Below are 17,310 nucleotides of genomic sequence, written 5' to 3'. Positions count from 1 at the left end.
GGAGCATGCCCATCATCTGAGGATAGTTCTGCAGACCTTGAGGGAACATGGCTTGTACGCCAAGTTCTCCAAGTGTGAGTTCTGGTTGAGGAGCATATCATTCTTGGGGCATATAGTGTCAGATAGAGGGCCCCAGTTTACCTCCAGGTTTTGGCGGAGTCTGCAGAGTGCTATGGGTACTAGGTTAGATTTCAGTACTGCCTTCCACCCCCAGACAGACGGACAGTCAGAGAGGACCATCCAGACCATAGAAGATATGCTCAGAATGTGTGTGCTAGATTTTGGCGGTTCTTGGAAGCAACATCTACCTTTGGTGGAGTTTGCCTACAATAACAGCTATCATGCTAGCATAGGGATGGCTCCATATGAAGCTTTGTATGGGAGGAAGTGCAGGTCACCCGTTTGCTGGGAAGAGGTTGGAGAGAGGTCCTTAGCAGGGCCTGAGCTTGTTGAGATCACCAGCAGGGTGGTGCCCATTATCAGAGAAAGGATAAAGACTGCCACCAGCAGGCAGAAAAGTTATGCAGACATCCGCAGGAAACAGGTAGAGTTTCAGGAGGGGGATCTAGTATTGCTCAAGGTGTCTCCGATGAAAGGGGTGGTTCGATTTGGTAAGAAGGGTAAGCTAGCTCCGCGGTACATTGGACCCTTTGAAGTCCTGCAAAGGATTGGGAATGTATCGTACAAGCTGGACTTGCCTGCTTCTATGGAGAGAATCCATCCGGTTTTCCATGTTTCCATGTTGAGGAAGTTCGTGTCAGATCCGGGCAAGGTTCTTAGCGAGCCTGATGTGGAGATCCAAGAGGATCTCACTTATGTTGAACAGCCAGTACGGATTCTTGACACTCAGATCAGAAAGTTGAGGAACAAGGAAATCCTGATGGTGAAAGTCCTTTGGAACCACCACAATTTGGAAGAATGCACTTGGGAGACCCGGGAGTCCATGCTCCAGCAGTACCCCCACCTCTTCTAAGGTTAGTTGAGATGTGTTCCATGTGCTATATGTGTGTATGTTATGTTTGTTTCGCTATGCATGTACTAGTTGAGGAACATTCGGGGACGAATGTTCTTAAGGGGGGGAGAATGTAATACCTGGCTAGACTCCGGTATCGGAATTCCTACCGTCCGGTGGAATTTGGGTGTCGGAAACCTCTAGAAGGGTAAAAGCATGTATTTTAATGTTTTAAGTATGATTTTAAATAAGTTTTTTTGCATGAAAATTCTTTAAGGAAAAACCCAGGTTCGGCCGCCGAAACTTACTTTCAGCCGCCGAACATGCATGGACTTTGGGAGGCACGTTAGGCCCCCGAAAGTCTAAGTGAGGGAAGTGCAGGTTCGGCCGCCGAACCTTATGTTCGGCCGCCGAACATTGCATGGATGCGGAGGCACATTCGGCCCCCGAACGTGGCCTGGCCAGCCACTATAAAAGGGTCCCCTTGGTCCGCACGGGCGAGCTTTTTCTCTCCCATTTTCGGCCAAGGTGAGTCTCCACCGTTCCTCCCTCGATCTTGAGTGTTTCCTCTAGATCTTTCATGGTTTTAACAAGTTTTCATCTTGCTTTGAAGTTTTTAAGCTTTTGAATCGAGTTTTGAGCAAGTTTTAAGCTTGGAGACCCAAGGAGCTAAATCTCTTCCAACTCCAAGTTAGATCGCCTCTACTCTCGATCTTCAAGAGGTAAGGGTCGATCTTGAACTCTTTTTATGCTTGACACAAGTTTTATGAAGATCTTTGGGGATTAAAGGCATGTTTAGTTCATGTGTAGGTTTATGGGTTTAAGTTGTGATTTTTGAGCAATGTAGCTTGTTTGTGTGTGAATGAAGTGTTGTAGATGGGGTATATACATGTTTGAGACCCCTAGGAACCTGTATGTGTGTTTTAGTTGAGAAATATGCATGATCTATGGTTTTGGGAGCCAGGAGGTTCACTTGAACCAAGTTTCTGCCGTTTGGCAGAAACCAGGTTCGGCAGCCGAAGGGAGTTTCGGCCGCCGAACCCCTCTTGTGAAGGCAGCTTTCGGCTGCCGAAGGTGCCCCCGAAAAGAGACTTTCGTCTCTGTCTGGCACTTTCGGCCGCCAAAGGTGCCGCCGAACCTAGCTGAGTTTCGTCTCTGTCCAGGACTTTCGGCCGCCGAAGGTGCCGCCGAAGGTGCCCTGTTTAGCCATTTCATGCATATTTTCTGTGATGTTTTCATGATGTTTTAGGGGGGGTTTTTGGGGGATATATTAGAGTTGTGTTTATATATGTTTGGTCCCTCATTGGAGTCCACCTGTGTAGGCTCGGACCCGAGGAACCGAGGACCCCAGCAGTGAGTGAGCTGCTTCAGTGTCTGGTCAGAGCTAGCCAGAGGTGAGTGGAAACAAGCTTAATGTTTTAAAATCAAGCAATTAAATGTTTTGAGCATGTTTCATGCATCATGATGACATGTAATAGGCTGATTGCATTAGTTCACGAATATGTCGCATTGCATTTTATTTTGTGGTTGTGGGTGAATGCTGTATGATCCAATTAGTCCACGAGACTTTATGTATGTTATGACAGGAAGACCAGGACCCCATGCTACGGCCTGGCACGAGGCTTTATATATGATATGACAGGAAGACCAGGACCCCATGCTACGGCCTGGCACGAGGCTTTATATATGATATGACAGGAAGACCAGGACCCCATGCTACGGCCTGGCACGAGACTTAATATGTGTTATGACAGGAAGACCAGGACCCCATGCTACGGCCTGGCACGAGACTATGTTGGGACTAATTGGTGACAGGTTCACCCTTGATGTGAATTGTTTGTGATATGATGCATTTCATGAAAGCATGAACTTTAATATAATGTTTTTAGTTCCTGCTCACTGGGCTTTTAGCTCACCCCTCTCCCCTAACCCCCAGGTTTGCAGGTACGGGAGTGATAGAGAAGAAAAGAAGGGAAAAGTCACATGTATGTAATAGCTAGAGTATGTGGACATGAAAAAAATGATAAGAATGTAATGTAAAGTTTATGTGATTATGTTATTGAGGATAGATATGTGCTTGACCATAGTATATGTTAATCCCTTGGTATGTACATGATCTTGTGTTTTGATATTGATGTAAACCAACTCACCATATGATGTATAGCCCTTGAGGCTTTGATGAGATCCCACAGAGGGATTAATGTTTATGTATATGATGAATACAGTGCATGCACAGGTTGAGTTTGGTGTATGAAGAAAAAAAAAAAAAAAAAAAGTTTTTAATTCTTATGTATGTTTGTTGATCATGTATGGGATTAAACAGGTAAACAGGATGTATGTAGGCTTGCTACGGGTTCCGGCGGCCTTAAGCCGACCTGAATCCTAGCGCCGGTAGCGGTCCGGATTTCCGGGGCGTTACAGAAGCGAGCTTTGAGGAGCTCAAGAGGAGATTGACCACAGCACCAGTGTTAGCTTTGCATGTGAGTAATGAGGATTTCACAGTGTTCTGTGATGCATCTCGAGTGGGATTGGGTTGTGTATTGATGCAGAATGATAGGGTGATAGCTTATGCTTCTAGACAGTTGAAGAAGCACGAGTTGAATTACCCTACCCATGACCTAGAGATGGCAGCAGTTATCTTTGCACTTAAGATGTGGCGGCATTACCTCTACGGGATTAAATGCGAGATCTTCACCGATCACAAGAGTTTACAGTACATCTTGAGTCAGAGAGAACTGAATTTGCAGTAGAGAAGATGGGTCAAATTGCTCAGTGATTATGATTGTAAGATCCAGTATCATCCGGGTAAGGCAAATGTTGTGGCAGACGCCCTAAGCCGGAAGTCACTAGGCAGTTTATCCCATATAGCAGCAGAGCGGAGACCAGTCGTGATGGAGCTTTACAAGCTCTTAGACAAGGGATTACAGCTAGAGTTGTCTGGTACAGGTGCGTTGATAGCACAGATGAGAGTGACACCTGTGTTTCTGGAGCAGATAGCTCAGAGACAGCATGAGGACCCTGAGTTGATGAAAATTGTCAGGACTGTTCAGTCAGGCAACAGTGCAGAATTCAGATTTGATAGCAAAGGGAGCCTCCGTTATGGGAGTCGACTTTGTGTACCAGATAGAAACAGTGTGAAGGAAGACATTATGAGGGAAGCTCATAATGCGAGGTATAGTGTTCACCCAGGAGCCACTAAGATGTATCAGGATCTGAAAAGGGTTTATTGGTGGCCAGCCATGAAGAAAGAAGTGGCGCAATTTGTGACAGCCTGTGAGGTTTGCCAGAGGGTGAAACTAGAGCATCAGAAACCAGCCGGAATGCTTAACCCATTACCGATTCCAGAGTGGAAATGGGAGAACATAGCCATGGATTTTGTAGTGGGTTTACCAGCAGCGTCCAACAGAGTAGACTCTATATGGGTGATTGTGGACAGACTCACGAAATCTGCTCATTTTCTTCCAGTTCGGAGTAACTATTCTGTGGATAAATTGGCACAGGTCTATCTGGATGAGATAGTACGGTTACATGGAGTTCCAGTGTCGATAGTTTCAGATAGAGGACCTCAGTTTACTTCCAGATTTTGGCGAAGTCTGCAGAGTGCGATGGGCACGAGGTTAGATTTTAGTACTGCTTTCCACCCACAGACTGATGGACAATCAGAGAGGACCATCCAGACCATAGAGGATATGCTTCGACTGTGTGTGTTAGACTTTGGCGGTTCTTGGAGGCAGCATCTACCTCTGGTGGAGTTTGCCTACAATAACAGCCATCATGCTAGCATCGGGATGGCTCCTTATGAAGCGTTGTATGGGAGGAAGTGCAGATCCCCTGTTTGCTGGGAAGAGATAGGAGAGAAGGCTCTTGCAGGACCAGAGCTCGTAGAGATTACCAGTAAAGTGGTGCCCATGATCAGAGAGAGAATCAGAACAGCGCAGAGCAGACAGAAAAGTTATGCAGACGTTCGCAGAAAGCAGTTAGCGTTCCAGGAGGGTAATTGGGTATTGCTAAAAGTGTCGCCAATGAAAGGAGTGGTTCGTTTTGGAAAGAAGGGTAAGTTAGCCCCACGATACATTGGACCCTTTGAGATTTTGCAGAGGATCGGAAATGTGTCGTATAAGCTAGATTTACCTGCTTCTATGGAGAGAATTCACCCGGTATTTCATGTTTCTATGCTACGGCAGTTTGTGTCAGATCCGAGTCAGGTTCTGAGTGAGCCTGAGGTGGAGATTCTTACAGATCTCACCTATATAGAGCAGCCAGTGCGGATTCTGGACACACAGATCAGACAGCTCAGAAACAAGGAGATTCCGATGGTGAAAGTTCTGTGGAACCACCATAATCTCGAAGAATGTACCTGGGAGACGCGGGAGTCTATGCTCCAGCAATATCCATATCTGTTTTGAGGTTAGTTTCCTCCTTTTTATGTGTTAATTGTTTGTTTGAGGAACATTCGAGGACGAATGTTCTTAAGGGGGGAGAATGTAATACCCGGCTGGAGTCCGGCATCGGAATGCTACCTTCCGGTGGAGTCCGGGATGTCGGAAGGCTCTAGAAGGGTTAGCGTTATGTTTTTCTAAACTGTTTTGAGATGTTCATAAAGTTTTAAGCATAAAGAAATGAGTTTTTGAGTGAAATGAACCAAGGCAGAAAAGCCAGGTTCGGCCGCCGAAGTTGAGGTTCGGCCGCCGAACATGCATGGCTTTCGGTTTCACGTGTGGCCGCCGAAGGTGGTCTGGCCAGCCACCTATAAATGGCCCTCAGTCGGTTGAAGCGGTCAGAACACCGTTTCTTTCACTTGCTGAGGTGAAACTCTGTCCTTTGTGAGTATTCTTTCATGTTTTCATGAAATCATGCAAAGCTTTGATTAGTTTTTATGGTATTTGAAGGTTTTAAAGCTAAAAACTCAAAGTTGTGAAGTTTGGAGAGTTTGAAGGCAAGTTGCTCCAAACCTCCACGTTAGGATCATTCATCTACTTGTTTTCACGAGGTAAGTGAAGATCCTGAGCTTGTTTTTATGTTTTCTGAATGTTTTATGGGGTTTATGGAGAGAGTTGCATGAATAGGTTTTTGTGAGTTTTTGATGATTTTGTATGTACAGCTTGTTTTTATGGTAAGTGATTTGTGTTATTGGGGTTTCAGGTAGTTTTTGACCCCTTGGAGCATATACTTAGGTGTATGCAAGTTGAGGAAGTGAGGTGTGAAGTTGGAGAGGAGTTTGGTGCATTTGGCGAAAGGCAGGGCAAGTTTCTGCCCTGCTGATGAACTCAGGTTCGGCAGCCGAAGGTACATTCGGCCGCCGAACCCCTGAGTAGGTGTGAGGAGGTGGCTTCGGCTGCCCCAGCTTGCCCCCGAGCTTTTGGACTTTCGGCTCTGGAGGGAAGTTCGGCCGCCGAAGGTGCCGCCGAAGGTTAGAGACTTTCGTCTCTAGAGTGCCTTTTGGCCTCCGAAACTTGCCCCCGAAAGGGTTCGGCAGCCGAAAGTGGAAGTTCGGCCGCCGAAGGTGCTTGAGTTTCGTCTCTAGAGAGGACTTTCGGCCGCCGAACCTGCCGCCGAAAGTGTTCTGTCCAGCTTTTCTTTTGCATTCTTTGCATGAGTTTTAGAGTGAGTGTGAAGGGCTTTGTGGGGAGTTAAATAGAGTTGTTCATAAGCTAGCTTGGTCCCTCATTTGCGTTTATCTGTACCTATACAGACCAGAGGAACCAGAGAGAGCAGCAGTGAGTACTGCTCCAGAGTTTACAGAGCCTGCAGAGTCAGTCAGTCCAGATAGCCAGAGGTGAGTGGAACTAAACTTAATTCTTTTAATTGACCAATGGAATGTTTTAGCATATCTCATGCATCATGATTCTGCAATAGGTTGATTGCATTAGTAGCCACGAATATGTTGTATTGCATAGTACATTGTTGATGTGGGTAAATGCTGAATGATCCAATAGTCACAGACAGGAAGTCCAGGAGCCTTTGACTACGCCCTGGCAGGTATAGAGAAGTCCAGGAGCCTTTGCCTATGCCCTGGCAGGTATATAGTAAAGTCCAGGAGCCTTTGACTACGCCCTGGAAATGGTAAGTACAGAGGTGTTATATACACATATACATATATGACAGGAAGACCAGGTGCTCGATTCTACGCCCTGGCACAGAGTTACTGGGACTATGTGGTGACAGGTTTACCTTTGATGTGGATTGTCTGTGATATGATGCATTCCATCAGAGCATGTGTTAATGACTCTTTTACTGTTCTACTCACTGGGCTATAGAGCTCATCCCACTCCCTTAACCACAGTTTTGCAGGTTCAGTGTACAGTGTACAGGGACAGTCCAGCAGAGTACAGGAAGAGGAGTTGTAATAGCATAGAGTGGACATGTAATATGACAGAGATGTGTATAAAGTTAGAAATGTGCTTGACTTAGTGATGTTTGTGGTAAACATGATCTGTATATGTATATATGTTTCTGTATGTGAAAAACCAGGCTTAACAGGTATGAGTTACCCATCTAGAGCAAGCTCTAGTCAGGGGTACAAAGAACAGAGTACAGAGTACAGAGATAGTGCATGCACAGGTTAAGCCTTGGTTCAGAAAAGAGTTTTTATTTTCACAGAAAATGTATGATCATGTATGAGTATTACAGGTACACATAGAGTATAGCAGGCTTGCTACGGGTTCTGGCGGCCTTAAGCCGACCTGAATCCTAGCGCCGGTGACGGTCCATTTTGGGGTCGTTACAACGTTCTATGGGATCGTGGTCTACTGGCGGTGCGACGAGCTGCGGCTACGGGTCGAAGCGCCGACGGCGGAGGAAACGGCATGGGAAGAGGCGGCGCAGGCCATCTGCAGGAAAGAAAAGAAAAGAAGAAAAAGAAAAAGATAGAAGATGAAGATGACAGGAGAGAGAGAATTAGTTTTTTCTTTTATTTATTTTTTATTATTTTTTTATTATTTTTTATTTTATTTTATTTTTTTAAGTAGAAAATAAGATGAAGTAGAACAGAACTTACCTTCTTTTGGGAGTAATTTTAAAAATAATAACTTACCTCCAAAAAGGTTCCCTAAAGTCCCGAATTGCCTAGAAAATCCAATCTGCTCCAAAAATAATAAATAAATTAATTTAAAACTAAAAATTAAAAGGAAAACTTACTTGTGACTCTACAGGCTTGCGCAAGCATGTAACCTTGGGTTGCCTCCCAAGTAGCGCCCTTGTTTATTGTCCTAGGCTGGACAGTGGCATGTTATGTTTCATTCACTTCCCTCTTCATATTCATTCAACACCCAAATTAACTTCATTGCTTTTAAATGATTCAACTTGGAGGAGATTATGATTGGAAGTGTGTTATTACTTCCCAAAAATGCATATTTCAAATGAGCTGAAAGTATTTTTAACTCAAGTTCTAGTGTCTTATGGTTCAAAGTGTCCAATGAGTGGATTATTTCTATGATTTCTTCACTGAATTGCGATGTGCTATTGTCAAGGCAGTCCATTGTCAAGTTTTCGATTAAAACTACCTCCAACTTGTTTTTCTTGCTTAGTTCAAAGGCTTCTTGAGTGAGAGGAACAACTACATCTATGCTGCAAAGAGAAAAATTATCATCAAAATGCTTCATTGCATCATAAACATTAAACTTTACCTCTTGTCCATCAACTCCATTGAAAGTGTGTCTTCGTGCACGTCGATCTTCGTTCTAGCTGTGCTGAGAAATAGTCTTCCTAATAATAAATCTGTAGAGTTGGATGAACTGTCATCTTCCATATCCAAGACAAAGAAGTCAGCCGGAAAAATTAATTTTCCCACTTGGACCAAAACATCTTCCAACACGCCTTTAGGATAAACTATTGATCTATCAGCGAGTTGGAGTGTGACTCCTGTTTGTTTCAAAGGATCTGCATCCAAAGACAAATAAACTGACAGAGGCATAACATTTATGGAAGCTCCTAAATCACACATTGCTTTCTTGATTTCAAGATTTCCAACTTTACATGATATCGCAAACATGTCTTTGTCTTTACATTTTTGTGCAATTTTTTTTGGAGTACAGATGACACATTCTCCTCTACTTTAATCTTTTTGTGCTCATACAAATTTTTTTTATTAGTGCAAAGGTCTTTTAAAAATTTCGCGTACCTGGGTATTTGCTTTATGGTTTCAAGAAGGGGTATGTTTATCTGGACTTTGCGAAAAATCTCCAAGATCTCTTTCTCTTCCTTTTCTCTTTTTGATTGAGCAAATCTTTCAGGAAAAGGTGGACGTATTACCTGCATTGGGGATTGTTCTTCCTTAGATTTTTGAGGTTGATTCTCTTCTAGAATCTCTATTTCTGCTTCTGTTTTTTGGTCTGCTTCTGTTTTTTGGCCTGCTGTACTGCCTTGGGCAAGCCTCTTCGGGCTGGCAGATTCTAACTCCTTCCCACTTCGCAGCATAATTGCGCTTACGTTCTGTTTTGGATTTGGTATGGTTTGGGAGGGTAGTTTCTCTTGAAATTCTAGTTTGCTCACTGACGTAGCAAGTTGGCTCATTTGATTTTCCAAATTCTGTATGCTCGATTTTGTTTCCTGTTGAAAAGCAAGAGTGCTATTAGCAAGGGATTGAACAAGGTCTTCTAGAGACATACCTGAATTTGCAGCTTGATAGTTTGCTCTTGGCTGGAAGTTTTGTCTGTTCCCATAGCTAAGGTTTGGATGATCTCTCCACCCTGGATTGTAAGTGCTTGAAAATGGGTCATTCTTCCTTTGTTGTCCATTGAATTGTTGTCCATTGAACCCTCCAATGGCATTTACCTATTGCTCTCCTTCCTGAAGAGTATGACACATATCTGTGGGATGGTTGGCTTGTTTGCAAATGCCACAAGTTCGTACATTATTCCCTGCAGCCAATTGTTGAATTGCAGCTGTTAGTTGTGCAATTTTAGAATCTAAAGATGCAATACTTACTTCATTAGCATTCCTTGGAATGTCCTCTTCTTGGCCATGTTGTCTAGAATTGGCAGCCATTTTTGAGATTAAGGTTTTGCCTTCTTCAGGTTCCATTTCTGAAATGGCACCTCCACTAGCAACATCAATCATCCTTCGTTCTAATGGCAAAAGTCCTTCGTAGAAATGAAGGTTAAGCTATTTTGGAGTGATTCCATGTTTTGGACAACTTGCAATTAATTTCTTATATCGTTCCCAATATTCATGTAAATTTTCATTTTTTCTTTGTTTAATTCCACTTATTTCCTTTCTTATGGATGATGCTTTGGTCACTGGGAAAAATCTTTCTAAGAATAAGTCTCTAATTTGCACCCAAGTGGTGATTGAACCTGGGGGCAAATAGTAGAGTCAATCCTTAGCAGATTCAATTAAAGTGAAAGGGAAAGCTACCAACCTTATTTGTTCGTCAGTTATACATTGTGGTCTCATACTTAAACAAACCACATAAAACTCCTTTAGATGATGATGAGGGTCTTCATTCTCCAAGTCTTGGAATTTTGGTAACATATGAATCATACATGTTCGTAATTCCAAGGGTGCATTTAGTATTGGGTATGTGACATATTGTCTCTTTGATTTGTGTCAATTGGAGGCTCAGTTGGTGTTGAAGATGAGGTCTTTTCGGTGCGCAAAGGAGATCAAGCAGATGGTTGAAAAGCTCCCGAATTGGCCTGTTTTTGCAACTTGGTTGCTTTCCTCAACCTTTTTGCAATCTTCTCGATTCTGGATCAAACTGAATTCTGCTATTCTCAAATATGATCATAAAAACAAAAATAAATTGTTAGAGGTCCCCAGCAACGGCGCCAAAATTTAACGGATGCCGAATCCGTCAATTTAAATTTTACTTTCCTTTTTTTAATTTATAAGAACTTGTAGATAGGGTAAGTAAATATCGATCCCACAGAGAGCTTAATTCTATTTAATTTAGATGACCAATTTAAAATATAAAAGTAGTTTAATACAAAAAGTGAGAAGAAGAGAGTTTTTTGATGAAAGTGATTTTGCCTTGGGCAAGCCAAAAAAATAAACTTAAAAGAAAATTAATAAATAATACAATTGAAATTGAAGAAACAAATAAAAAAAACTTTCGGTTGAACATAATCAAATTGAGGTATTTTGCAGTTAATCATTGGTTAGAAAAAAAAATATTTCATATTATTATCTATTGTTTGGTTATAGTGATCAAACACGCGAATCCCACCAATTCTTTCTTATGAATAAATTAATCCGCTTCGCGCTTAAATTAATTCATAGTTAACTAACAACCCCAATACACATGTAGATTTAATTAGTCAACTACATTAAGAGAGAAGAACCCAAACTTGATCAATAAAAATATGCGTTTTATTTAAATTAAATCTACTAATTTCTTAATATAAATTAATATATTAATTGCTACTTATTATTAACCCAATTAAACAATTACGAATTTAATTAGATTAATTAGCAATATATTATCTTCCCAAGAGATTCAATAGACCCCTTAAATTCTCAAGAAATAATAATGGAGGTGATGTTTCTCGAATTCAGAAATTAATAGAAAATAAAAATAAGATGAAGAGAGTTGTAGTGCATAACTTAACAACTTGAATAAATCTCAAATTAATTTAACATTCAATTAAAAATAAATATGAGAGTGAGAGGTAGAATATGATTCTCCAGGTTGAATGCTATGAGCCTTTATATAGGCACAAAAAGATAAAATTTAAAATAAAATATATTATCATTATCTGATCTCTATTCTCATCTTATCTCCATCTTAATATGATCTTTATCCTCATCTGATTGAGTTTGATTCAATTTGACTCCACTTGAAATTGATCTTACCTTGCTTAGGTGACAAAATCTATCTTATCTCCCCATCACCTCGAGTTACAGGTTTGGTCAAGGTTGTTGCCTCCCAGTATAAAAAATCCTTTAATTCAGCATTTTTTCTTCCTTTTCTCAATTTCTGCTCACAAACCTGTCCAAAATCAAATTCAAATTAAAATTAAATATTTATATCAAAATTAAAGTAAAATCAAGGAATTAAATGAGGAAAAAATTGTGAGTTTTTGCAACTCATAAAAACCTAGGACAGGAAACAAAAAAGAAAATAGGGGAATAAGTTCTAAGGTCTAAAGGCGGGGGCAAAACACCAAAAAGGGCCATAGTAGAATATCTCATTCAAAACAGATTGTCATTCACCAAATTATTAACAAATGACTTAATAATCTTTAAAGTTTTGGTTAGCTTTGGATATTTTTCTTCACCTTCTTAAATTTACAAGCCAAAGAAGCATACGATGCTTGCAAAGCCTGTAATTGATCCTGATTGTCAATGTATTTGGCTTGAAGATCAATAAGAGCCTATGTGTAGCTTTCTTTCACCACAATCAATTCTTTATAGTTATAATCCTATATTTCAAGTTCATACATAGCCTTTAAAGCATCCAAAACTGACATAGTAACTACATATTTAGTCTCTTCTATACTCACAACACTCATCCCAATTCTGTCAAACATAGCTTTATTCCCTTGTGAATCATGATGCAAAAAAATGCACTTAACATAAAAATACCCTTCGCCTGTAGTCTCTAACCGGTAGGAAGGGGGTGGCAAACCCAACTAAGAAAGGACCTCAGAAGCAAACCCAACTAAGAAAGGACCTCAGACAACATGTTTTCAAGTGAAATGTTAATGATCATTGTCTAAAAGGAAGAGAAAATGAGTAAATGAAAACCTGTGTGTGGAAAATCAACAAACACCTTTATCTAAAGACATTTCTATATCACAAATAGGCCACTGCTAAAGATCATTTTCCAACAAAACACCTTATGCAAATGTGTTTTTTTAGACAAACATCATGTAAAAAGGGCATCAATGATGTAAATCGATGTAAGTTAAATACAAATCCTAATTTCTTTCCTCAACAGCACATACATTTTAATTCCTAGCTTCTTTAAAACAACATATATCCACTATGTTTCCCAAAAAAAATTTTCTGATACTGCATTTACTTGTGAATCAACCCCATTCCTTTTGTATTTTTTCAAGGAATTCAAATCTAACAGTCTGAGTTTCTTTAACACAGCAGATATCCATTATGTCTCTCAATATGCTTTTCACTGTTGAGGATTATATATATATATATATATAAAAGATACTTTTCAAATATAATTTGAGAGGCTCTTTTTACTTTTATTTTTCTTCATTTAGCAGTTTCTAATGAGTCAAACAATAATATTTCTCATGTCAAGCCAAAACACTGCATATCCTCACATAGACTAACAAAAGTAGGAGAAAGAAAAAGAATGAGGATAACTACCTCAGAACAGTAATGAACAGAAAGGAGTTGAAAAATAAAGTACGAAATAAAAAAGTAAAGTCAACAAAAAGGAATACAGCCACAAAACAAAATAAGTAAAAGAATATAAATTGATAAGCCATTGAATAAATATGATACTAGTTAATGCAAAGCCTTTGAATCTCTATGAAAGATAAAGGAGAACCAATCGCAAAAAGAAAATGAAGAATGCATTAAAAAGGGCTACAATGAAGTAAAAGAGAAGTTGAGTGAAAAAAAAAAAAAAAAAAAAACAAAGGAGAGGACCTCTGAGAAGAGCGGATTGAATGAAAATGGGAAAACTGAAGTGAATATATGAATAAGATCACAACCGTGATTAGGGAAGGGAAGAGGCTATTCATCTTCACACAACCGTGATGAGGGAAGGGAAGAGGCTATTCATCTTCACTGTTGTTCTAATCATTTTGTCTAATAAAAGGGTAAAAAAGATGGAAATACTAACAATGAAGTGACTATTTCGGCTGATGGAGTAATTTCCTTAGGAAAAAAAAGAGTGAACATTGTTATGCTGCATAGAAGCTAAACAAAGGCAAGCAAAAGGAGATGATTACACCTCGTTAAAGGTGTGAAGGAGCAGGTTGCATTAAATTCTCAAAATATCCAAAGGAACCTGTTCATAAATGGAAGATCATGCACAGTTTATAAGATCATGGCTTGTGATAATTTTTTAATAGCAGTTTAATATATTTGTATCCAGAAACTGCCATTAAGAACTCATATACCTGTAACTTTTTTATTCGAGCTTCATTTAATGAATTGAAGCTTCTAATGCTTGAAAAGAAGAGCTCTTTTAACTGCTAATGAACACTGAACTGTTGAAATCATGACTTAAGATCACCTGTTTACACCATTTTAATGTCTTTGTATCAAGGGGTTGTCATTGAGTTCAAGCTTTTAATGTTTAGGAATTAAAAGTTCTTTAACTACAAATGATTTGTTATATATTGATATTATATAGACTTAAGAATGATTTATTATATATTGACATTGTATAGATTTGAAAACGCTCCATCTATGTAACCACTGTGTTTAACAACTCCCCACAATTTTTTTTTCTCACCATTACCTTTTACTAAGCTCTCACAATAATAGGTAAATAGGAAGAAAGAAAAGAGATGATGCCATTTTTTGCCGAATGGTACCAAAGCAGATAGAGCCAAGAAGGAGAAAGAGCAGTACCGTTTTGATAAGGAAAAGAGGGATTTCAAACGACATCGTTTATTTATTAGCTTCAAGTGAGGGAGGACGTGGAGAGACGTCAAAACTAAGGAAGAATACAGAAGGAGGGCATTTAGGAGGGCAAAAGCATAATTGAAAAAATCAATTGCTGACTACTGTTCATTGCATTATTGCTGGGCTAACCGTCCGTTATAGTATAATATATTAATTAATTGCTCAAATAATATACACAGTAATATAATCTAATTAATATTATAAACTCAATCCTTTTGAAAGCTCTCAAATTGTTGGGTAGCATAGCTCTAGGAACTTTAAAAAAAAAACATATTAGATAAATGTTAGCATAATTAAAAATAAAAAAGGATTTAATTGTTATTATTGATTTCAAGCTCAAATAAAAAAAAAACAGAACAAGAAAAAAATCAATAAAAATTTGGTGACCAATATAAAGATCTTCTAATAGTCACTAATTTAAGATACAATTAAAAAGATATGAATTTTTATTTCCAAACAATTAAATTGGAAATTTTATAGTATTTATAATAATATCAAAACTTGGAAAAAAGAATCATAATCCATTTGCAGACAATTTATAGAACATTGAAGAATCCATAATATAAGAACATTTAACAAAGTTTAAAAGTCAAAGTTGAGTAAAGGAGAGGAGCACACTATGGCATGCAAAACTTCAACAAGAAATAAGTTTATTAATGTCTTAATATCACTAAAATCTCCATGATTAAAGAAAATATTAAAACATAAAGAATGATAAAATTACAAGGTCAAAGTGTATCTGCATTCCTAAGGGAAAAAAGAAAAGCAAATAATGTGCAATTCTTAGAAATTTAGAAGAATATGTAACCCACATGCCATAGTAATACATGCCACTTCAACTATGTGAATTAACATGTACCCATATTAGCTAATGATAAGGAATAGGGGAAATATTATAATAGTGGTGTGGTGCTGGTTATAAACTGAGTTACCTAATTAAATTTCAAATTTTATAATCTCGTAGTTATTCAAAGAGTACCAACCGCAAAAATTTTAAGAAAGTCTAAATAGAAGGGTATCCAATAGACTCAAGAACCAAAATAAGCCAAGTTATGATCAAAGAATTAACCAAAGAGAAAGAGCCCATAAAAAATAATTATTCAAATTCAAATCTTTGATAAAACTATAAAATCTGCAATACATGTGATGGTGCTGGTCTCCCACCAGTTCACTGTAACAAAGCACTAGAACTCCTCAGAGTAGGTAGAAGCCCATTTTTAATAAATACAATCAATTTCAGGAAACACAAAATTTCACAACCACTGAATTTATTTCATATGTATATATATATATATATATATAAATAACCGTACTAGCCCACTGCATTCTGCAAACAATATTTTACCGTACATAGAAAACTAGAGAAAGATAAAAGTAATGGAATTAGACTAAATTGTTTTAAGGAATTGTGAATGATGTCAAGAATATGAGAAATCTAATAGCACAAATGAGTAAAAAAAAATGGTTTTTATTTTATGGACAAGATGTGACATGATAAAACTAACTCCTACAAAGAAAAACATAGGGATATCCTTAGAATGGCTTGTGGAGATTTGTTAGCCTGGTGAATCATGAGTGTTTTATTTCTCCAGTCAAGACTTGTGAAAACTATATTTCAATTTGGATGAACTTGATGGGTTTGATGAAACTAATTATTCAGTAAATTTCTTAAAAGAATGGATTGTTCTTGATAATGATATTAATCTATCATTATTCAGCTGCTTTCTGAAGGTCTCACTCTCATACTATTGTTAATGCTACTACTAATTTTTTTAAGGCATCAAAAAATAAGCATGAAAATAATCAAATTAATATATCTTATAAAACCCATATCTAAAACCACCCACATCTTCATTTACAATAAGTTTGCAGATGTGAATTGGTGAAATTAAAAATTTAAGCAAAAGACAAGCGATTTATTAGTATTCTCTTCATTTCGCTTTGCAAAGCTTGGAAATCTATTAAAAGTTTTGGAATCCAAGTTTATTGGTTCAATAGTAAAGTATATTCATGGCTATCAATTCATGATTTGCATTCCTAATCTTAAAGTGTTTCACAAAGGAAGACGCCATTAGAAAGCCAAAAAAATATGAATCTAATAAAATATGCTTCCAAATATAGGAAATAAATAAGAAAAATATCGTTCCTTCATGGCTACTGTTAGGTTCATCAAAGTGCATAGATAGTTAATATTTTAGAGTGAAAGCCTATGGTTAACATACCTTTACATCTAAAATTTCAGCTGGCAAGAATTTCTCTCCATTCTTCAATCTGAATAGGGCTGAGACTGAGAGTCCTCGACAAGGAAGCAATGGTTGAAACTTGAGATGCAAAATCTTTTTTCTCTTCTTGAAATCTAGTTACCCTAGCAAGAGAAATTTTCATTCAGCTAAATTCCAATCAAGAACAAAAATTTAAAAGCATGCAATAACTTCAAAATTGACGGTACCTGAATCTATAGGAAATAAACCCACAAAAGAAAAGAACGGAAAATGAAGAAGATACAAATTGATAACTATATCTTGAAGTAACCGAAGGTGTTTTTTGTTGACGAAAAGGAAATCTTAGCTTGAAATTGTTGGAGATTTGAAATCGACGGTATGGTGTGAAATAAAAGAGAAGATAAAATAGAGGCAAAATGCCCTTTTAAGCCCCCGATAAATTTTAAAATAGTCATATATGCCCCTAATAAATTTTTTAGTTCAAAGAAGCCCCTAACTGAATAGTAAGGTCATACTAAACCGAATCATTAAGCATCATTACACCATTCCATTATATGAGCAGGATTTTTCCCCTAAGACGAGTCAAAGCAAGGG

At 38.4% G+C, this 17,310-nt stretch overlaps 1 long non-coding RNA gene across 9 annotated transcripts in view; it reads right to left on the bottom strand.

Moving 5' to 3' along the window:
• Nucleotides 1-17,094, bottom strand: part of LOC110607310 — a 30,043-nt gene extending 12,949 nt beyond the window's left edge. The window contains exons 1-7 of one of the 9 annotated variants that reach the window (XR_006352373.1): nt 16,944-17,094; nt 16,717-16,859; nt 11,744-11,879; nt 10,311-10,656; nt 9,072-9,810; nt 7,986-8,830; nt 7,679-7,782 (exon numbers count right to left, since the gene is read on the bottom strand). This is a non-coding gene — a long non-coding RNA (uncharacterized LOC110607310). Of the gene's footprint in view, nt 1-7,678; nt 7,783-7,985; nt 9,811-10,310; nt 10,657-11,743; nt 11,880-16,716; nt 16,860-16,943 lie in introns of those variants that run through there. The other 8 variants (XR_006352375.1, XR_002486707.2, XR_006352374.1 and 5 more) reach the window with 8 other exon arrangements.
• Nucleotides 17,095-17,310: the final 216 nt, after the last annotated feature.

This window comes from Manihot esculenta, chromosome 10 (assembly GCF_001659605.2).
Source record: "Manihot esculenta cultivar AM560-2 chromosome 10, M.esculenta_v8, whole genome shotgun sequence".
Lineage (NCBI taxonomy): Eukaryota > Viridiplantae > Streptophyta > Magnoliopsida > Malpighiales > Euphorbiaceae > Manihot > Manihot esculenta.
The sequence above is the reverse complement of the archived record's forward strand: the minus strand, read 5'-3'. Positions and strand labels throughout refer to the sequence as shown.